Raw genomic sequence first — 21,184 nt, 5'->3', positions numbered from 1 at the left:
TCATGGAATTGTTATTACTACTACAGGCCCCCCCCTAGCCACAGCCCCTGCCCCTCCCCCCCCCCTCCCCTCCCTCCAGCGGCTGTCTTCGTAACAGCTCCCGATGCCACAGTGCGTTTTATTTGTCTGTTTTGTAGTTCCCATTGGTCTCGGGCTTCTCGCCTATTTACGTATGAATTTCAAGCAAAATAAAGCGAAATAACTTAGAGATATTGTGGCCCAAATGCACGACTAGCAGCTACCCTGTAATCGCAGTTGCGCACATATAATAAAACATACTGATAGTCCCATTTATTCTAGGAGATTGTCTTCAGTTTGCCTTAGTTTCTTAATATAAAAACTTGATTTCTAAATTGTTTTCTATATACGATTTCTAAAATCTTGATATCTGTGAATCTGTCAAATTCTGTCTCTAAGAGTAACAATTACTTTCGTAGACATATTTGCAAAGGAGCTTTAACTTTGCCCATAAAAACTTGTCTCAGTTATGTTTTTACGAACATCTTTGAAGAGGAGCTGAAAGCAGTTTGGTTCGTAAACAATAAAAAGTTTCACTAACGTGTTTTTCACAAATTTTCCACTGTTACAGGTGAAATTAACCAAAAACCCCTTTTTCATGTGCACTCAGCCAAAATATGAGCTACCTAGCTCTTACGGATTGCTCTGTGTGTCTAGCAGCAATCAATCAGACAATCAATCAATCAATCAGTCAATCAATCATTCAGCCAATCAATCATTCAGTCAATCAATCACTCAATATAGATAACAAGAGGCAGATTTTTTGGCCGTTGCCTAGACCATGTCTAAGCTACTGCTTTGTGCCGCATTCATGTTTACAGGGTATTAATAAACGAAAAGGATGAGAGAAAAACATAAAGCCGAAAGAGCGGGCGAAAGAAACATGAAATCGCTGATATTGCGCAAATAAATGGCACGACAAGGCGGATAGCAACATATATACTACCTGACAATAAGTATTAACCCCATGTTGGCTGTTGCCCACCGACAACACGCCCATCTGAAGGGCTGGGTGGCTAGGTAGCTGGTGAGAGGGTGCTGGATGGGTGCTGAGAGCGGGGTGGAAGCGGGGGGGGGGGGAGGGGGTAGGGGTAGTGTTTCCGCTTGCCTTGTTCAACTATTGACAGCGAAAAGCAATTGCAAAGCTGCGTTGCATTTTGCGTGCGATTCGATATTCAATGGATTTTTAGCTTTAGTTTTTCCATTGTTGTTGTTGTTGCTCGTTATTGGTTTATCTGGTGTTCGTGTTGTTCGCGTTGTTGTTATTGTTGTTGTTGTTGTCGCTGTCGTTGTCCTTCTCCCGGTTGTCCTTTGCACATTTTTATCGCCGCCGCCTCCCGCAGTTACATTTCATTTGCAGCCGGGCTCTGGGTTCGCATTTCAGACTCTCATTTATTTAGAACAATGCATTATGTACAAACAGACAGATAGACGGACAGACGAACGGACAGACAGCCGCTGTTTGCTCTTTATTTGTTTGCGAATTTATCGATAATTTGTCAACATGAATAACAACGCGGGAATATTTTTCTGCGCCAAATCCATTCGCACAACTTGCACTTCAATTCCTGTCAATGTTTACCATTTGTTTTGTTTGTTGCGACATTTTTTTGTTTGTTTAGATTTTTAGTTAAATATGCGTGTAGTATCGATATCATGCGTTTGCATCTCTTGAATAGGTCTCAATTCTCAGTGTTTGTTCGTTCAATAAACTGTGCTTCGTTTACATTCACTTTTTGTGCAGTTATCGATACCATTTCGATTTTTTTTTCATTGATAATTCGAGTTTTTTCGAAAAACTAACAATTGGAATAAAACTCAAACTAAAGTCAAATATTGTATCGATAACATATCGATTTCTTATCAACATATCAATATGTGTATCGCTTATATTGGGAGGTGTTATCGATAAAATTTATATATATATATGGATCATTCGATTGCTGCTTTAAACAAACAATCTGAATTCTTAAAGAGCCAGTAATATCGAGCTATAATATCGATAACATTTCATTGCATTTCGATTCATTTCGCTTATAATTCAAACTAATCGGAATGGCTTAATAATCTGTTGTATAGAGTAGCGATAACATATCGATTTGTTTGTGTTTGTGATAACATTTCGCTTTTTTTCAATTAATCAGATTTAGTTTTAAGTAAAAACAATCGGAGCTCTTCGAAAGTTAATCATACAATATCGAGTAACATATCGATTTGTTATCGTTAACATCTTAAGCTTCTATTGACAGCATTTGGACTAATAATAATTCAAACCTATCGAAGTTCCTTTAGCAAACTCTTTTTAAATATGTTTGCGATAACATTACGTTCTGTTTGCTTTGCTATTGCAAAACCCAAATCGGAACTGTTTAACGCAAATACAAAATCGATAACATATCGAACTCGATATCGATAACACCTGTTGTTGATATGCATGTACATCAATCAGCCAATCGATAACTGCCGATAACTGCTTAGTTGATCGGTTTCTATCGCATTGTAAAACCCAAATCGAAACTGTTAAGCGCAAATACAATATCGATAACATATCGAACTCCTATCGATAACACCTGTTGTTGATATGCACGTACATCAATCAGCCAATCGATAACTGCCGATAACTGCTTAGTTGATCGATTTCTATCGCATTGCAAAAGCCAAATCGGAACTGTTTAACACAAATACAATATCGATAACATATCGAACTCCTATCGATAACACCTGTTGTTGATGTGCACGTACATCAATCAGCCAATCGATAACTGCCGATAACTGCTTCGTTGATCGATTTCTATCGCATTGGCCCGCATAATTTATGGCTTCTACCCGAGCACATTAGGAGCTTTGCTCGCCAATCGACAAATTGCCCAAACCAGCGGAGCACTTAAACATCTTGATGCATTATCTAAGCCACAGCCATCGGCAAATGCCAATCCGAACTCCCTTCGAACTTCCCCCTTAAAAGAGGGGCTGCCTGCCAAGCAACACGAACTTTCCAATCCCCCATGCAGAAGAAGAAGAAGAAGAAGCAACACGCAGTCAAATAATGTGCAGAGCGTTAAATCGAAAATAAACTTTGCCGCAACAAATGACAATGAGCCAACAAAAAAAAAACACAACAACAAATAATGCAAATAAAATACAATAAAATAAAATAAAATACGAAAAAAAAAAAAAAACCGAAAATAATTTTTCCAAATACGAAGAGCAAATGAAGAGAATCAAAATAAAAGTTAAATGCAAAAAAGCAAAAAAGTTTTCAACACAAAAGTGGAATTCCCCGCGCGGCCAGGGGCTCAGCTGAAGGGGGGCGTAATATAAACCCAAATGAGCTTAGTCTGTGCAAAATCCAACACTCGCACACAAAGATTTATTGTTTGATTCGGCATGTGGCATGTGGCAAGTGGCAAGTGGCGCCGGCCTCATGCCACAGACCAGCGAGTGCGCGAATTTGCGTCGATTTTATGAATTTTATTTCGGGTTTTGAAAACCATAAAACATTCCAAATACCCAAAGCGAAAGCCGTGTAACAAATTTGCGTGTGATTTTGCTGTGGATTGAATTCGTTATTTTGCATACCCTGCAAAATGCAAAGACTCTCAGCTAACTGAAATAGCTCGCAAATGAAGTGAGGCAGACTTGTTCAGATTTATAATATTTATCAAAGTTAAAATCTGAAGATTCGGTAAACAATTTTGTTTTAAAAGTAAATGCAGTATCTAGTTCAAAATATAATCTATAAGAATTTCATTTTTCGCATAATAAGCTATATGTTTTTTATTTAAAACAATTTCTCGGCATACTCTAAAAGTTCCATAGTTAAAAAAAGAGATCAAATAATATAAATGATTAATAAAATAGAATTCCTTTAGGAGTTATTTGAATTTCCAGTAGTTCTAGCTTAAATACTAATATAAAAATAAATTTCTTTTGGGTTTACTTAAATTCTTGCACAGTGTAGGGTATTCACTAGTCGATTAGGCACGACATTTTGTTGCCTTCTTGCCTTGTTTTTTTTTTTGTGATTCTAAAGCCAACATCAATTTGGCCACGAGAATCCGCTTGATACCCTCAGTAACCCGCCGCTAACCCCTGCTACTTCTACTCCCCTGGCTTTTATTGCATTTTTTTACAATTGTTAAATTTTGGAGGAAGAGGTAATGAAGGGGGGGGGGGGGGGGGGGCACGTAAACCCCAAGGCAGGGGGCAATGAGTATATATATTTTTCATGATCTGCACTTCCCTATAAAGTATGTGAACTTTACGCACTCTCTATCTCTCTCTCTCTCTCTCTCGCTCTCTCTCTCAGTCACTCATGCTCTCTCTTTTGCTCTCTTTAATTGCAGATTAACATGTTGTTCAGGCCGAACGGGTAAGTTGACCACATTTAACACCCAGCACAAGGGGGATAAAGGGTATTGAGTGGGCGTGGGCGTGGGCGTGGGAGGGGAACCTTTGGCTAGTCCATATTGTTGTTGTTGCTGTTGTGCAGATTGAATGGCTCAAAGAAGTGCGTTTAGTCGAGCATTTAGCATTATGTTTAAGCGCCATTGTATTGCCATTGTTGTGCTTAATGCCAGAGCGAGAGAGCAATACAATGATTTATACTTTAAAGTGGCCGCAACACTGACCCCTCCACCAAAGTGCCACGCGAAGCAGCAGCAGCTGTAGAAGAGGAAGAAGTACAGTACTTGCCACAACAACGTAAAGCGTTCAACAATTGAAATTGATTGTGCTAAACATTTGAGTAATAAATGTATCTATAGATTGCCAGATATATCAAGTTTTATTTCTCGATTATATGATAATTGATTACAATGGAAGGTGTACTTTAAAGCACAAGCTCTGACAGACAGAGCAGAAGTTGTTGCCTTTCCGCGTGAATAGCTCGAGAAATCTTTGAGATATTTTGATCAAACTGGGTATTTGAGCTGTTGACGTCGACACAGAGACAGCAGCAATTGGATTTCATTTGTAGACTGAGTGGATTACAAGTTACATGAGGTCGTAGACCATATAAAAGCGTCATTTCGCGGGATATACTCGAACTGGACCTATGACAGTTGCTATCTATGCTCAAGACATTAAATAGAGATCTAGAGATTTGAAGACTTACGAGTCATAGAAATGATAATAACTCATTCTTCGATATCTCTATATCTAATTATTATTAAATGCATCTGGAAATCTGGATAGCTATAAGATATAAGCTTCACAGGTCTGGAACTATTTGAGATAAGGTCTAGTTCAATCATTTTCATAGAGCTGAGTGCTGTTTCTGGCCGGTTTTAAAGTGGTTCCAAGTCAGATCTCAGGATCTTTTGCAGCTGGGCTTACCAAATTTGGTACGTGAGCTAGTGAAGGGAACTTCAATAAAGTCCAGCTTTAATTTAAGCTCTAAGTCACTTTAGAGCACTTGCAAAATGCATTCAAAAGGGGGCACTGCCTACTGCCTAGACTTTTTGAGGCATTTCAATCAGAAAGTGTAGCAAAGCTCGCATTTGCTGGGAATATTTCAAAATTGTATTGCCAGCATTTTTGCGGTTTTCCAACACACATTTCGATAACTTCAAAGGGCCGCACTAAACACTCAACAAAAGTCCATCATGGGCTCGTTAAAAGTCTCTCGACTCTGTTTATTTTTTCTTCACACATCATCTTGTGGCATTTTAGATAGTTCGGGCCGGGCAGAGTGCATTTGTTGGCTGAGTGCATTTGCCAGAGAAAATTCTTCAAATTGTTCCATTGCAGTGAAGTGCGAAGCAATTAAAATGTCCGTCATGGCAACAGAGTTCAAGCTACATTCGAATTTACATTTGTTTTTTTTTTATTTACACAATGTTTTAGATCTTAAGTTCATTTGTTGTTTGGCCGCAAGTTGCGGCGGCATCTGCGAAGAAATTCCCTACAATGCAGCACAAATTCTTTGAAAATGTTTTCAAGAAATCAAAACAAGCCAAAAACAAGTCGGAACAGCAACAACAACAACAACAGTCTCATCAAAAAGTATAGTCATAGATATAAGAGCCAAGAGTCGAAGCTGGAGCTAGACGAAGTTTAAATACCCTTGCATTACATTTTATAATACTTTTTCAAAATGCTAAACAAACAGAAATTTCATTCAAATAAATCATAGCCAAAATTCTGTGCAAAAATATTTGTAACGATGAAAGATACTTGATCTGTATATATATAGAGTATTATATTGTAGAAGCCACATATCAAATTTGTCGATTCTAGCCATTGAAACCAAGGAGCGTTGCTTATATCGATTTCGATATCGATTTTTATCGATTGCTTGGAAACGGGGCAAGTTATCGATTATCGAAAAGAAACTCGCGGGCACTAGGAGGAACTACTTTAAACATTTGGAGTCTGTAGCTCTTATAGGTTCTGAGATCCTTGCGTTCATACAGTCGGACAGACAGACGGACGATCGATCGTCTGTTGATTCTGACCAAGAATATATATACTTTATGCGGCTGGAGATGCTTTCTTCTGCCTGTTACATTCACATAATCAATTTTACGCTTTTGTACCCATTTTCCATGGGTTCACAGCTCTATAAACACGTGAATATCAAACTGATTTGTCGTGTTTTGTCAAAAACCTAAAGCTCGCCTTGATAGAAAACTCGGCACCAATCTTCGCATAGCTCAGTTAAAGAGAATTTAGCTAGAGCCCATTAAAAAATTTGCTTCCGCTTAATCTCAGTCGCATAATGCTCGAGCCAAGCCTAATGCCCGGCTAGGGTAAGTGTATGGAAAATTGCAAAAAAAAAAAAAAACATGTTTCAAATCACAGAGCAAAAGCTAACTAACCACAGTGCGCAGGCAAAGTATGCGCACGCACACACACGCACGCATTCGAGCTGCTGCTTAGTGGCATTCCTAATGAGCTGCCACGCTTGCCACAGCCACTTGCAGCTGCCCCCAAACCAGATGCAACACCAACTACCAAACCCCCAACCCTCCCCCCGTCCCCCCGTCCCCTTGCTACGGCTACGGGTGTGGAACTGCTGCAGTTTGGCTTGACGCGGCTCTCTTGATGCCACTTTGCATGCAAATTGCGCTCGATTTGCATACTTTTCGCATGCACTGTATGCCCTGCATATATGTTTTTGTGTGCGCGCGTGTGTGTGTGTGTGTGTGTGCCTGTTTGAGTGTCGGACATTATGTGCAGTCATGAGCTGCATTCTGCGGCCACTGAAGTTATTAAGAGGAGCTCTCGGCGAAGAGCAAAACACATTCAATGCAAAAATAAATAAAAACAAATCGCAGAACATTCACCTCAATCAAATCAAATCAAGTCTGACACAAACATCTCTGAGGGTCATTCAATACAGTCTCTCGCATTATTCACGATAGTTATGCAACATTTTATGCCCAGCTCCAGGCCACAGAAAATTTCCTTTATAAGTATCTATTGCATAAGATGTGATTATGTAAATAGCTGCAAACAATACGGAATGCACTGAACGAAAAGACGCGCTTTTAGCCTCGTCTATGCCCATTTCCTGGGCATAAAAGAACGCATATCCTAAATCGGGAATAGCTCAAGATATTCTGTGTAGTCCGATTCTTAAAAAACCACTTTCACAGTCGACAAATTATTATGTGCCTACATATAAGAGTTTTCTTTTCAACTTTTCGAGGTAATTACCGAAATGTATCAAAATAATGAATTGTTCCAAATTTGTGTATGTCATACAAGAACCTAGTTACCAAATTTAATGTATGTATCTCTCAGAATTCTCGAGCTGTGCTGAAAAAGTTATGTCTATCGATCGATATTTATCGAACTTATGGAAAATAAAGAAGATATCGATAACAAGAGATAAGCGCGTTCTGCGATTAGATTAATAGATTTATCACAATTCAGCTCTACAGCTTTTGTAAATCTATAGATCTACAATAAAAAGAACTATAGAATAGAATAAGCTGACCATTTTGTGAACTCTTTCAAGTCAAAGCTCATGTCAATTTCGCTCAGTGCACACACTGAGCACATATTCATATTCATATCCATTCGCTTGTATTTTCCATATAGAAACAGTCGATAGTTCCTAAAGAATTCCTTTGTATGCACAGCAAATCACATTTCAAATGTTTATTGAACAAATACAAAAATCGTTCAGGAGGGGGTGGGGGAAGGGGGTGCTTCCCACCCCACCCCTTCCTCAGCTCTTCTGGGAAAAAAAATTGTTAGGAATTTATAATATTTTTAAATTTCAGTGGATTTTCCTTTAACGAATAGCAAATAAATACATCAATTGATGACAATCTAGCTTTATTTAAGCTTTGTCAAATTGTGATTTTAGGCCAAAAATGTGACCAGTTGACAGCTTGGAAGCTGGCCAGAGCTAGTGTTGTAAAGTGCTCGAATTGTGAGTTGAATTTTAATATGTTGGAAATAACACAACACTGTTTTCTTGTGTACTTACACAACACTAACATACAATTTTTTTGAAAGTTACTCAACACTGATTTCTATTTAACGCATATGTGTGCTTGTATATTTACACAACACTAACATGCGTTTATATGACACTGATTTCTGTTTAACTATTATATTTGACCCAACTCGAAGGTTTTTTTCACAGACAGTTACACAACACTGATTTACTAAAGCCAGCTGCTAAATCCTCAATAACCTGGGAAACAATCTCTTATGTGTTTCACATTTGGCAAAAGGTATGTTTGATTTTTGTTCGACACTTACACAACACTGAGCGCTGCACGCCAATTGCTTCACTTCATCAAATATCCATAAATATTTGAGGCATTTCGCTTTTCGGCCAACGCCAGTTTGGCACTTCAACAGCTTCGGTCGATTGAAAGAAGTGTTGCTCCTTTTCCAGCTGATTGAATTGCCTTTTGGGGCCCGTTAACAATTTGACGGTCTGTGACTCCCCCTCTCTCTCTCTCCCACTCTCTCCCCCTCTCTCTGTTGCCACAACCCGCTCCCTTAGGCGAGATGCGTGTAAACAAAGCGTAAGCATTGTTGGGTGCCGCACTCTCACGCTTAAAACTGGAGAAATAATGAGAAAATTAAACTTAATTCAAGCTGCTTTTAATGTCTGGACTGTGTTCTATGTGCTCCAGTTTCTGAGATCCATGAGAAAGTGCTTGGGTATGTGCCAGTCAAAACCTTTATGCCAACAATTTGCTGGCGTGAAGTGTTGAAGAACCTTTGACTGCATGTGTTTGACATGCATACCATACCATTTACCAACACTAGCCCTTCTACTTAGTTGCCCAGAACAGACGAATCAATGCATGCATAATTCATGCAGGTTATGCGCACAAGCCACAGACAGAGAACTATGTCAACTGTTGTTGACTTGGACAATTACGCTGTCAACGCTCAATGCTCAGGCCACAATGTTATCTGGTCGCGTGGGTCATCGGTCATCGGTCATTGGTCATTGGTCGGCGGTCATTGGTCATCGGTCATTGGTCATTGGTCGGCGGTCGGCGGTCGGCTGTCGTTTGGGGTAACCGGCAACTAATTGCATCGCTTGTCATTGTCAATCTGCGGCCCAAAACTTGACGCCGGCTGCAAAGCGAAGCGTCTCTCGAGTTGCATCCACTTGACGCATTGAATTTATGCCTTGCCACTTGCCACTCGCCACTCGCCAAGGATATTTACGAGGCGCGCGCGCCTCGCTGTATTTTACACTCGAGTGCCTTCTGCTCGCCTGTCAGAGATGGCACCAAAAGCTGACAGCGTGAGTCCATTTGTTGCAGCTCTGCACATCGATAGTCCGCCTAAGATTCGAATGTATAAAAAGTCACGAAAAAAAAGCGTGTCACGTTCTTTTAATGCTCACCAGCAACCAGCTCTAAAGAGAACACAAATCTAAACACTTTTCGTAAAAATAAAGAGTTGATATATTGAAAAGATAAATTAACATTAAGAATTGAGCTTAAGCTGGTTTAATTTCAGGCTCGTGACACGACATTCACGCACGCGCTCATTTCTACATTACGTTTACGTTTTGGAATGCGCAGTTAAGCCTCGTGAGCACGAGAAGAACTCAAAAACTGATTTCAGAACGAGATCAAAATTTGAAAAACTCGCCAAATTAGTTCAATTTCAAGCTCGTGACACGACTGTCACGCACGCGCTATGCTAGAGCACGCAAATAAATTAAAATAAAAATTATTTAAAATAAGATGCTAAAATTGAACAAATTCGCCTAAACTAAAATAATTGTGCTCAAGCTGGTTGTTATTTTGAGCTCGTGACACGACTTGCAGTCACGCGGCCAGCGCTAAACCCATTTTTTTTTTTCAATATTCGTGTCACTTGCCCAGCTCTAAACGAGTCTATTCCATTATGGCCTATGACAGTCGAAAACAGCAACGACTACAGTAAGGGGGGAAAAAAACCCTTCTGTTAGCTGCTTTACCGCAGCCACTGTTAGAGCTGCGAGGCCACAGGGTAACCAATGTCATATATTTCCTGGGCTGTCAGTGCTGCTCTGCACAATGTCAAAGGAGTTGGGCACATCAACTACAACGACAGCAAACAACAAGAGCAACAGAGAGAGAGGGGAGAGAGAGAAGGGAGAGAGAGAGAGGTCGCAAGGAAGCGGAAGCAAAATGCAGTCACATTGTTTGAAGCTTTGGCTTTTGTACGGCTTCGGGCCACGATGTTTGCCAAATGAACTTTTCCAACTGCCTCTCAAACTGTTTTCTAACTAGCCTGGCCTCTGTTTAACTACCAGACCCAAAAGCCGCCTGATCGGTCAGGGGGTATTAAAAAAAGAGGCGGGGAGGGGAGGGGGGGGGGGGGATAGCTGCTTTAGCAAGAGAAGTTTTTGTAGTTTTGGCTGGCACATCTGTTAGACTCGGGGCCAAGCAACTTTTTCTGGAAGCGCTTCACGTTCACGTTCACGTTCACGTTTGCCATTTGTTTGGCTTAGGCTTCAGGTTCTCACTTGAATACCCTGCCGCCGGCAGTGTACCATCAATTTGTCAGCGAACTTGTAACAAATGCCCAAAAAGTCAAAAGCTGAAATGATATTTTTTTAAGTGCCCTTCGATGGAAAACTGATTTTTTGTATAAAAACAAAAACTTTTACTTTTTCAAGATATCTTCAGCTATATTGGGCACACTTGAGTCTGGTTTTTACTGCTTAAATATAATCGTAATCCGAGTCACATCGTATCACTATATCTTTGAACTTTCGTAGAAAAATGTCGCAAACAAATTGAGTTCTTGTTTGAAAGACTTTTCTTTAACATAAATATAAATATAAAAGAAAATATATTTAAAGAATATAGTTAAGTAAAAAAAATGGAAAAAAAAATAGATAAATATAGTCGATCAAATAATAAATAAAAAATGTATTCTAAAAAATGAATACAAAAAAATTAGTTGGTTTAAATAATTGATAAATAAATAAGAGAAAATATTTCATAAATATTAAAATAAATAAATGAAAAACTAAATTAAAGAAAAAAAAATTAACAAAGAAATAATAAAAATATTCAAAAAATTAATTAAAAAGAGTATAAAAATTAATGAATAAATAAAACAGATTAAAAAAATAAAGAAAATAATACAAAAATAAATCAATAATAAAAAAGTAAATAAAAACAAATGAAAACAATAAATAAAAAAAAATGCCCAAAATTTGTGCAATATCTCGGCAATATGACTGTAAGGGTATTTAAATTTCGTTGTGCCATAGATTGGAGTTATTTTTTTTTTGTTTTGCCTCTTAATTTTTGGCGCCAGTTTTTGCTGTGCTTTCAATATTTTTTTTGTTTTTTTTTTTTTTGGCATGCGAGTCTCTCGCAATTCATTTGCTAAGTTTGCTGCTGCTGCTTCTTCTTCTACTGCTGCTTCTTCTTCTACTACTGCTGCTTCTTCTTCCTCGCGTCCCGACCTGCCAGATGTTAATGCATATGCACATAAATTTGCTAGCAAACTCTTTTGGGGGGGCCAACTCTGTGCCGCATTGTCAAGTTGTTTCGGCTCTTTCGGCAAAGTGCACTTCCCCGTAAATTACGGGAGTTACATGAAGAGCGCCGCGTCCGTCTGTGAAATTCTATGAATTACATTTCCTACATTTGTCGCCGAGTTCGAGCCTCATTTGCCCAGTTTGAGGTTAGGTTTGGTTTGGTTTTTTCCACCATTTTCCTCTTTTCCCCGATTGATACTTGATAACTATTTCAGCTATTTATTTCGTTAATTTGACTGCGACTACATTTTGAGGTTAGGTTTTACCACTTTACACCATTTGACCACGCGCCTTAAAATTTGATTTAGCAACGTCTCAGTGAATGTGATTAGAATTCGCGTACGACTGCAATACAACTGTAATACGCAACGCACAAAAGCTGAATCAATAAATAGTCAGCCATTTCAAATCCACGCCCACGGGCGGTAAATGGATGGAAAGCAGATGGAACACGAGAACTTGACCCGCTCAATGCCCGTTAATGCCTGGCGACTCATCCATCATAATGGGATCTAAAAATACGCCGTGCCATCCATCTGTCCCGGCTCCTGCCTGTTGCCATTCGCCCGGCCCGGGGCCATAAACAGAGACGGCCGGTTGCCGGTCGCCGGGTACGGAGGGGGAGGGGGAGGGGGAGAACAAAAAACAACGAACTCGAACCAAAACAAAAGCAAACAATTGCTTGCTGCTGCTGCTGCTGCTTATGTTGTTGTCGGGGCAACAGTTTTTAATCGAAAAAATTCTATCAAATAAATTAAAAACATTTTCAACGGCCGGCTCGTCCTGCAGTCAAATCTGAGATCCAGCAACAACAACAACAACAACAACAACTGAGGAATGTAGTGTGCAAAATGTGAAACTCACACACACACACACACACACACACACACACACACACACACACACACTCGAGCAACAACAGCCACAACTAACGCAATCAAACTTTGTTGGTACAAAAATAAATTAAAAGTACAACAACAGCAACAAAATTGAGGCTGAAACAGAAGAGAGAGAAAAAAAATACATAATACAAAATGGCGTCTGAAGAAGCAACAGGATGCTCTCGTCTCTGCGCCAGACTGCTTCAGCTTGTTTATCTTAACTGCACTCGAGGGCGTTGAATGTACCGTTACGGCCACCGTTACGCATTGCCCCCCGGCTGTGTAATATGAGAACGTCCCCGGCTCGGACGCCATCTTTGTCCCACAACACAACTGTCCTGTAGGGTATCCAGCTGTTAATAATAATATATCTTTAGTTTCTTCCATCCCTGCTCGGACGCCATTTTTGTGCTTGCAGCAACCGTGTTGTAGGGTATCCAGCTGTTCAGCTGCTTCACTTTTTCTATTACTTCGATTTTTCCCATTCATGTTCGGACGCCATCTTTGTCCCGCAACACAACTGTCCTGCTGCTCAACTTACTGTAGGGTATCCAGCTGTTAATAATATATCTTTAGTTTCTTACATCCCTGCTCGGCCGCCATCTTTGTGCTTGCAGCAACCGTGTTGTAGGGTATCCAGCTGTTCAGCTACTTAACTTTTTCCCTTACTTCGTTTTTTTCCCATCCATGCTCAGATGCCATCTTTGTCCCTGCTCGGGCGCCAGTTTTGTTACTGCTTACAGCAGATTCCAGCTGCTCATCTAAGTGTAGGGTATCCAGCTGTTCAGATACTTAACTTGTTCCATTACTTTGATTTCTTCCATCTCTGCTCGGATGTCATCTTTGTCCCTGCTCGGACGCCGTTATTGTCCCTGCCTACAGCAGATGCCAGCTGCTCATCCAAGTGCAGGGTATCCAGCTATTCGGCTGCTCAACTTTTCTATTATTTCGGCTCTGCCCGCATCCCTGCTCGGTCGCCAACTATGCCTAAGCCGCAAAAGCGTCGAAATTGCTCACCCTTTTTGAGGACTCAACTTTTTTGTGGCTTTCTGCCCCTGGAAGCGGGAATGTGTCCGTAGCGTGACTTCTGTGGGGCAACCGAAAGTTCTCCTTAGGGCGAACCCAGTGCCGTTTAGCTAGGTTTCTTCGCTGGAATAGGATTTCACTTGCAGGAGATGCAGCTGCCTAAATGCTCCTCTTTCCGCAGGTCAGCTGCCCAGCTGGTCAACCTTTGTTTCGGCTGCGGCTTCTGGTCGCTTACGCATCCTTGCTCGGGCGCCAGTTTTGCGGCTAGGAGCTGGCGCCCGAGCAGGGATGCGTATGAGAGCCGCAAGCAGGCAAAACAAAGGTGAATCAGTTTGGCCAGTCCGTCCGTCTGATTGTCTGGCCCGGTCAATGCACCCATCGGATATCGGAAGACCCGTGACCCGAGAGTCTGTGGCCATGGCTACGTCGTCTGCGGCGGCGGCGGCGGCGACGTCTCGCTCGTTGGCCCAAGTTATTTAAGTGATTAAGCGAAATTGTTTTGATGAAACGTTTAAACAGCGCCACAACAATTACAATCTTTTTGGCCCGCTGCCAGCCGTCCGGACTGCCCCGGACTGCTCCGGACTGAGAAAGTGGCGCCTGGTTCATAAATTGCTTCAACGGTTTCTGGTTCGGACTCAATCGCCGGGTCGAGGATTGAGGATTGAGGATTGAGGGTGGGCCGGGGGTTGTGGCTGCCCGGACTTGGGCCATGTCTGCCTTTGGCCAGGGCGAGCTCCATTTACGCTTCGCTGCGTGCTTTGCATTTTTGGGGCTGCGCCACCTCCCCCCTCATCCCCCATCCCCCCGTACCCAAATTCTAGCCCCAGCTCAACCCTTTTGCTCGACTCTGCTTTTCTCTTTTGTTTTTTGTGTGTACTCAAATCTCGAGACAATAATTTTTTTATGGCATAACATTTTAGTTCTACTTTTTATAGTTTCTTTTTTTCTCTGTGTGTGTGGAAAGGGGGGTAAGGGGAGGGGCATATCCTTTGCTTGCGTAGCCCTTGCAAAGCTATTTCTGTAAAACAAAAGTAAATTGCCATTTTTCTAAGCACTTCTCTTTTACAACCGCTCGGGGAGGGGCCAGCGACGCATAAGCCTATGTAACTGGCACACACACACACATACAAATATATGTATATCTATATACATATATATATCTATATAGTGTATATGGTGGCTCGACTGGCAGGCAGCTTCTTCTTCTTTGATGTGCGGCTCACAAAAGCCGCACAGAAAGCACGGCACACACAATATTCGCCGAAACCCCATTCGACATATCGCAACTGCCCGGCTCGGTTATACCCTAATCCAGGGTATACACTGCGAATTGAACACACTTTCCATATCAGACAATACAATATTAAGTCCAAGTCTTGCACCTGCACAACTCTGGCAAAACTGGCTGGACTGCATTTTCAAATTCAGCTGAGGCTGAAGCTACCCATTCAGGCATTAAGTACACGGTATAGAGACATTGCATTTGATTGCAGTGAGCTGCGGGTGCGGCTATTCTAATAGAGCTCTCTGGCGTTGCAGTAATTGTGGCACCAACAAAACGAACGGTGGCAACTCTGGTTGTAAGTCGCGCGCCCGGCTACGGCTCGGCCCGGCTTAGTCTGGCTTAGACAACAAAGGCCGTCGAGTGCCACGCCCCGAAGCAACGCCCATTGGCAGACGTGGCGTTAAATGCTGTCTTAATTTCACGCAAAAGTCTTTCAAGAGAGCCGCAGACGTGGAAAATTTCAATTGAATTGTTTATTGGCGCCAACAAACGAGTCGAGGCAAAAAAACAAAAAAAAAACAAAAAACCGGGAGCGAAAACTAAAAACCCAACACAAATAACACAAAAGACAAAGCCAGACAATGCGAAAACAAAGCGAAACAAATAATGCTCCCAGCAATATAGATATACATACACATATATATATATATATATATCTCAAGCTATTGTATTGCCCACTTTCGGCCATAGAGCACTTAGCCGGAACATTGTGAATGCGACTGCAATTGAAATTTAGACATTCAAACGTTTCCTCATTACGTTTGCAATCTCTTTGAATGAAGATGGGCAAACAACTGGAAGCAAGACCAGCAAGACGAAGCGTGGAGAAGGGAAACGGAGCGAAGTGTTGAGACGGGAAGGGAAGCCATTCACACTTTAACAGCACTTTGCGCTCTTGGTGAAACGTTTAAGAATAGCGCACAAAAGAGAATCGACAAAATGTCAAGCATTTGGTCTGGAGTGTGCGAAAACTCTTACTAACAATAAAATAATAAAATTAGAATAGCTTTTAACTGATCGCTGGAAAAAAAATCGAAATTAATTCTAATTGAATAATTCTTTAACTTGAATATATATTTCCGGACTTGCCCGATCCAAGTACATCCATGACTGCATATCGAATATAGAACCAAAAGTTGGATAAACGATTTTCGCTCGGTTTAGTCTCTTGGTGAAAGTCTTGATGCTGAAAGCTTAAAAACTTTCGTTTAAACATCCTTCAACCCGCATTTTGTATCCCAGACCAGGATGGATGGCATAGCGACTTTTTTGGGTATTACAAAAAGAAAATAAGGCAAAGCAATTCGCATTTCGCGAAGGAAGACAACCATAGCTAAGAAAAACAACTTTTAGTAAAAGGAAGTTCTAAGGGAGCTTTAAATAGCACAAAAAGCTTTAATCAGCGCATTTGTCCAGCGTTTAAGGATGTCGCAAAAAAAAGGAATTGAGAAAAGAGAGGAAGCCAGAGACAGAGAGAGAGAGAGAGAGAAAAAGAGAACATACTTTCTGTGCGGTGTGTGTATGCAGGTCCTTGTCTATCAAGCGTTTAAGGATGTCGCACAAAAAGGAATTGAGAAAAGCGCTCACAAGAGAGGAAGCCAGAGACAGAGAGAGAGAATATACATTCCGTGTGGGGTATACAGGTCCTTGTCTATCAAGCGTTTAAGGATGTCGCACAAAAAGGAATTGAGAGAAGCTTTCACTAATGAGGTAACGAGAGAGAGAGAGAGAGAGCGAACATACGTGCTGTGGTGTGACGAAAAAGCAGCTTGTAAATTGAAATGCATTTATAAAAGCTAAATTTAGTTCGTAGTGAAAGCAAGCAAAGCAAAGCAGCAAAGCAGAAAACAAATTTTAATGGCAAATTTGTTGCAATCAGATATTAATATCAATTTGCTTGGCAAACGAATTTTGTGGCGTCTTCCATTTGCCAGCTTGTTCCATTTTGCTGTTTTGCGGCTCTCTCGCTCTCTAATGAAAATGAAATTGAAAATGAAAATGAAAAACGAATGCATTTTTCGGCTACGGCTTGCCGCACGCTAACAAAGTGCGGAAATTAACAGATACAAAGATAAATCGCGGCAAGCCCAGAACCAGAACCAGAACCAGCCACAAACACAAACTGACCCACTAATTTAACATATACATATGTATGTATGTACGGCCAACGGCTTGAGGTGAATGCAGATGCCTGCATATTCCATTAGTTTAACTCTGCCCCACTCTCTCTCTCTCTCTCTCTCTCTCTCTCTCTGCCTGGATGCCCCCCCTCTAGTCCAGTCGACTCGACTGCCTAATTTGTGGCATGTCAGAGTGTAGTGTAAAAACAATCCAAGAAAAAAGTAAATTTCAAATGTAGACAACAATTTGTTACAATTTGCAGCTCACAAGCAGCCGTCGCTCGAGCTGGAGTCCTAATTTTTCTAAAAGCAAATACATATACATATGCATCCATGCAAGGGAGTTATGTAAGCCCTTAAATAGGCAGAAGTGCTCGAAAAGAGTCCGTTGCAGAAACAATTTCAGGCAAAGATTGGAATATTATTGCACAAAAAGCGAAACGTTTAAGGATAACGCACAAAGCAGATCCAGAAATCGGCTGCTTTCTCTGCCTCTCTCCCTTTCAAGTCAAGTCAGCTTCGTTCTTGCTCTCTTTCTCTATCCCTCTCGCTCTATCTCTTTCTTTATCGCTCTCTCTCTCTCTTTCTCTTACTTTCCTTCACACATTATCTCTTTCCCCCTCTCTCTTTTGCTCTCTCGTTTTCTTTATCTCTCTCTCTCTCTTTCTTTCCTATTTACATTATATTTACAAATTAGCATTTAATATATTCTTGGAGCGTTTACGAATAGAACACAAAACATAATTCAAAATTACTATCTCTGTCTTTCGCTTTCTCTCTCACTCTTGATGAAGAGACATTTAATTGTTCTTTAACTCTTTATATAAATATATATATCGCTTTCCTGCTCTCTTCTCTTTCTTCCTCTCATTTCTCTCTCCTTACATCTGTCTCGATAGGCAGAAGTTTAAGGATGTCGCACAGAAAGAAATCGTTTTTTTTGTCTTAGCTTATTGTCAAAAGTCCTGTTATGTAAGAAAGCATTTAAGCAGAAAACGAATCGAGTACGAATAGCATAGAAGTGTTTTCTGCTCTTAAAACGTTTAAGAATAACGCACAAAGAGGATTTACCGAGTAAGCGCTCGCTGAGTAAGAGACAAGGGGAGGGGCAGATGGATTTCGTATTCTGACTGCAGCATTTCGCATTTCGCATTTCGCATGTCGCATGTCTACTCCCGCCTCTCTCACACGCCCCTCGCCCCATTTGATTAACAGGCAAACAAGCGCGATTAACATGTCGCGTAGAAAATTATGAAAAATGACAGCGAAATTTATTAATTTTATTTCGCATGCTCTCATATAATGCCGAGCACTTAGCGAACGTGCAGCCATTCGATGTGGGGCACAAAGTAACAGTCCCTTATATATCATAAAAGTTGAGAGAGAGCCGAGGGGGGAGAGCGAGAGAGAGAGAGAGGGAGATGGGGGGAATGATTAATAAATAAATTCATAGGCCGCGGCGGTTGCTGCTGCTGCTGCTGCTGCTTTACTGTGGTCATCATCAATGCGTATTGGTGGGCGTGGCCGCAATATGTGTTGCGGCATGTGGCATGCGAAATTATGCTGTCCATTTCCAATATGATATGATTGATGAACTTTTCTCTCTGTTCTTTTTTTCTTCCTCGCTCTTTGTGGCACGCTGATACGCGATAGAACGATTCCGATATATTCATGTGCTACGTGCGCGCGACTTCAACGCAAACCGATCAACTTTCATATGCGTCGGTCGGTGGGGAGGGGGGGTGGCAGGGGGGAGGGGGGAGGGGGGTGTCTGCTGTGCTCCATCACTTTCAACAGTTTTTTATTATTATGCATATTAAGCGCATGTCATGACATGTTGCCTCAGTTTGGGCGCACATGACGTATGCGCAATATTAAGTATACGCCATAAAGGCCGCAGGGCTGTGCCTCAAATTAAACTGTATTACAGCGAAATGGCAAACGCAAGTGCGTGTGCCCAGCCCATCAGGGGGGCGTGGCAAGAGGGGGCGGGGGGTCACGAGTAAATGCAACATCATAAATTTGCGGCGAGGCGCAAAATGATTGCCCAAACCAAAATGCCCGTTGACACGTTAGCCACTCGAACAGGGGGCTGGCTACTGGGGAGGGGGCGCGGGGGGGGGGGCGTGGCTTGCAGTTAAGCGTAATGCCAAAGATAAAGATAAAGTTGCGGCCGGGAGTTTTGTGTCAGGTCCATCAATCAATCAATTTGAAGCAGCTGCCACCGACAACTCCCCAGTCGAAGCTACCTGACCACAAATTATATATTTATAGACATATAACATGCATATATATATATATATATATATGTACATAACATGCCTGCTGCGTTTCCACAGGCTCATTTAAGTTCGAGTGAAAAGCAAGAAAGAAAGTAGCTTAAGTGGATATGGGACTCTTTCGTGAACCAATTCAAGGCCGAGCTGGGCTAGAAGGCTGTTGTTGCTGCTTTAAATGTTACTTAACATGCGTTTAACAGCTGTTAAAAGCAGCTCGCTTGGAATGTAAATGTCTATGTTAGGCCTTAACATGCGTTTAACAGCTGTTCAAAGCAGCTCGCTTGGAATGTAAATGTCTATGTTAGGCCTTAACATGCGTTTAACAGTTGTTCAAAGCAGCTCGCTTGGAATGTAAATGTCTATGTTAGGCCTTAACATGCGTTTAACAGCTGTTCAAAGCAGCTCGCTTGGAATGTAAATGTCTATGTTAGGCCTTAACATGCGTTTAACAGCTGTTAAAAGCAGCTCGCTTGGCATGTAAATGTCTATGTTAGGCCTAACAACTTTCTCTTGCTCTCTTTATGCGGCTAACAGCTGCTAACCGTATTCTATCCATGTTACTAGGAACATATTTTCACTCTGTTATGTCTGTTTCAGTTGTGTTAAGCTAGTTTACATTTGTTCAAGCTTTTATGCTTTTATGCTGCCTGATCATCTCTGCAACTTTGTGTGTTATGTTATATTAACAGGAACTGTTAACAGCATTTAACAGCAGCATAATTATGTTTATGCGAGACATATTTTCTTTTAATCGTGCTCTCTACATACTAGCTATTTATTTATTTTAACAGACTGCGGTATGAATTTCATTTTAGCAACATAATTATGTTAATGCAAGTCACCATTTAATTAAGCTGATTTCAATCAATCACTTTTAACAGTAGCTAAATGTTAACATTAGCAGGCTATGTTATGGTACAGTTAACAAAATGTAATAGCAACATAATTCAGTTAATGCGAGTCGTCATTTTCTCGTTCTGACATTCATTCAATCAGGCATCAATCATGCACTAACAGCACTTAAATGTTAACATTAACAGGGCCTGTTAAGAGCATTCAACAGCAGCATATTGATGTTAATGCGGCTCACACTTGGTATTCAATTTGTGTACTTCATTTGGTTTAGCCTTTCCTTCCATTTGGGCGCATATCTGTGGGCGTTGCCAGACCTCTGGAAAAGGAAGAAAACAATCAACACAATATTGTGCAACAAAGTGGTCGCTGGCCTGGCCTCTCAGCACTTGTGGCATTCCTCTGGGGACGTGTCCTCTACGCCAACACTGGCAACAACGAACCCTGGCCTGGACACAATTCCAATCAACTCGAGCCACGTAGCCGAGCTAAAAGCATAAACCGAACTCGCAGCTCGCAGTTCGCAGTTCGCAGCTCGCAGGCTGTCTAGACAAGCGCCAAATTAAATTCAAAGTTGTCACCTTATCGGCCCGCACCAAGCCCTGCAACAACCATCTCCATCATCTCCATCCTTATCATCCTTATCATCTCTATCTTTATCATCATCGGAAGCTGATCCTTGGCTTCTCCTTCTCTTCTTAATCTCTGGACGCTTCAAGAGGGCGCGAACTTGGCTCAAATGAAAT

The 21,184-nt window shown here is 41.3% G+C and overlaps 1 protein-coding gene across 1 annotated transcript in view; it reads left to right on the top strand.

Moving 5' to 3' along the window:
- kek5 (kekkon 5) overlaps positions 1–21,184 on the top strand; it is a 240,563-nt gene that overhangs the window by 203,814 nt on the left and 15,565 nt on the right. Inside the window, exon 4 of the mRNA XM_064700194.1 lies at positions 4,365–4,390. The gene's annotated coding sequence lies outside the window, so the exon portion shown is untranslated. The remainder of the gene's footprint in view (positions 1–4,364; positions 4,391–21,184) is intronic.

Source organism: Drosophila montana, unplaced genomic scaffold (assembly GCF_035044405.1).
Source record: "Drosophila montana isolate Dmon_TW-CO22-7 unplaced genomic scaffold, ASM3504440v1 contig_1687_1, whole genome shotgun sequence".
In the NCBI taxonomy this organism is placed as follows: domain Eukaryota; kingdom Metazoa; phylum Arthropoda; class Insecta; order Diptera; family Drosophilidae; genus Drosophila; species Drosophila montana.
Note: the sequence above shows the minus strand (reverse complement) of the source record. Positions and strands in the feature narration are given on the sequence as shown.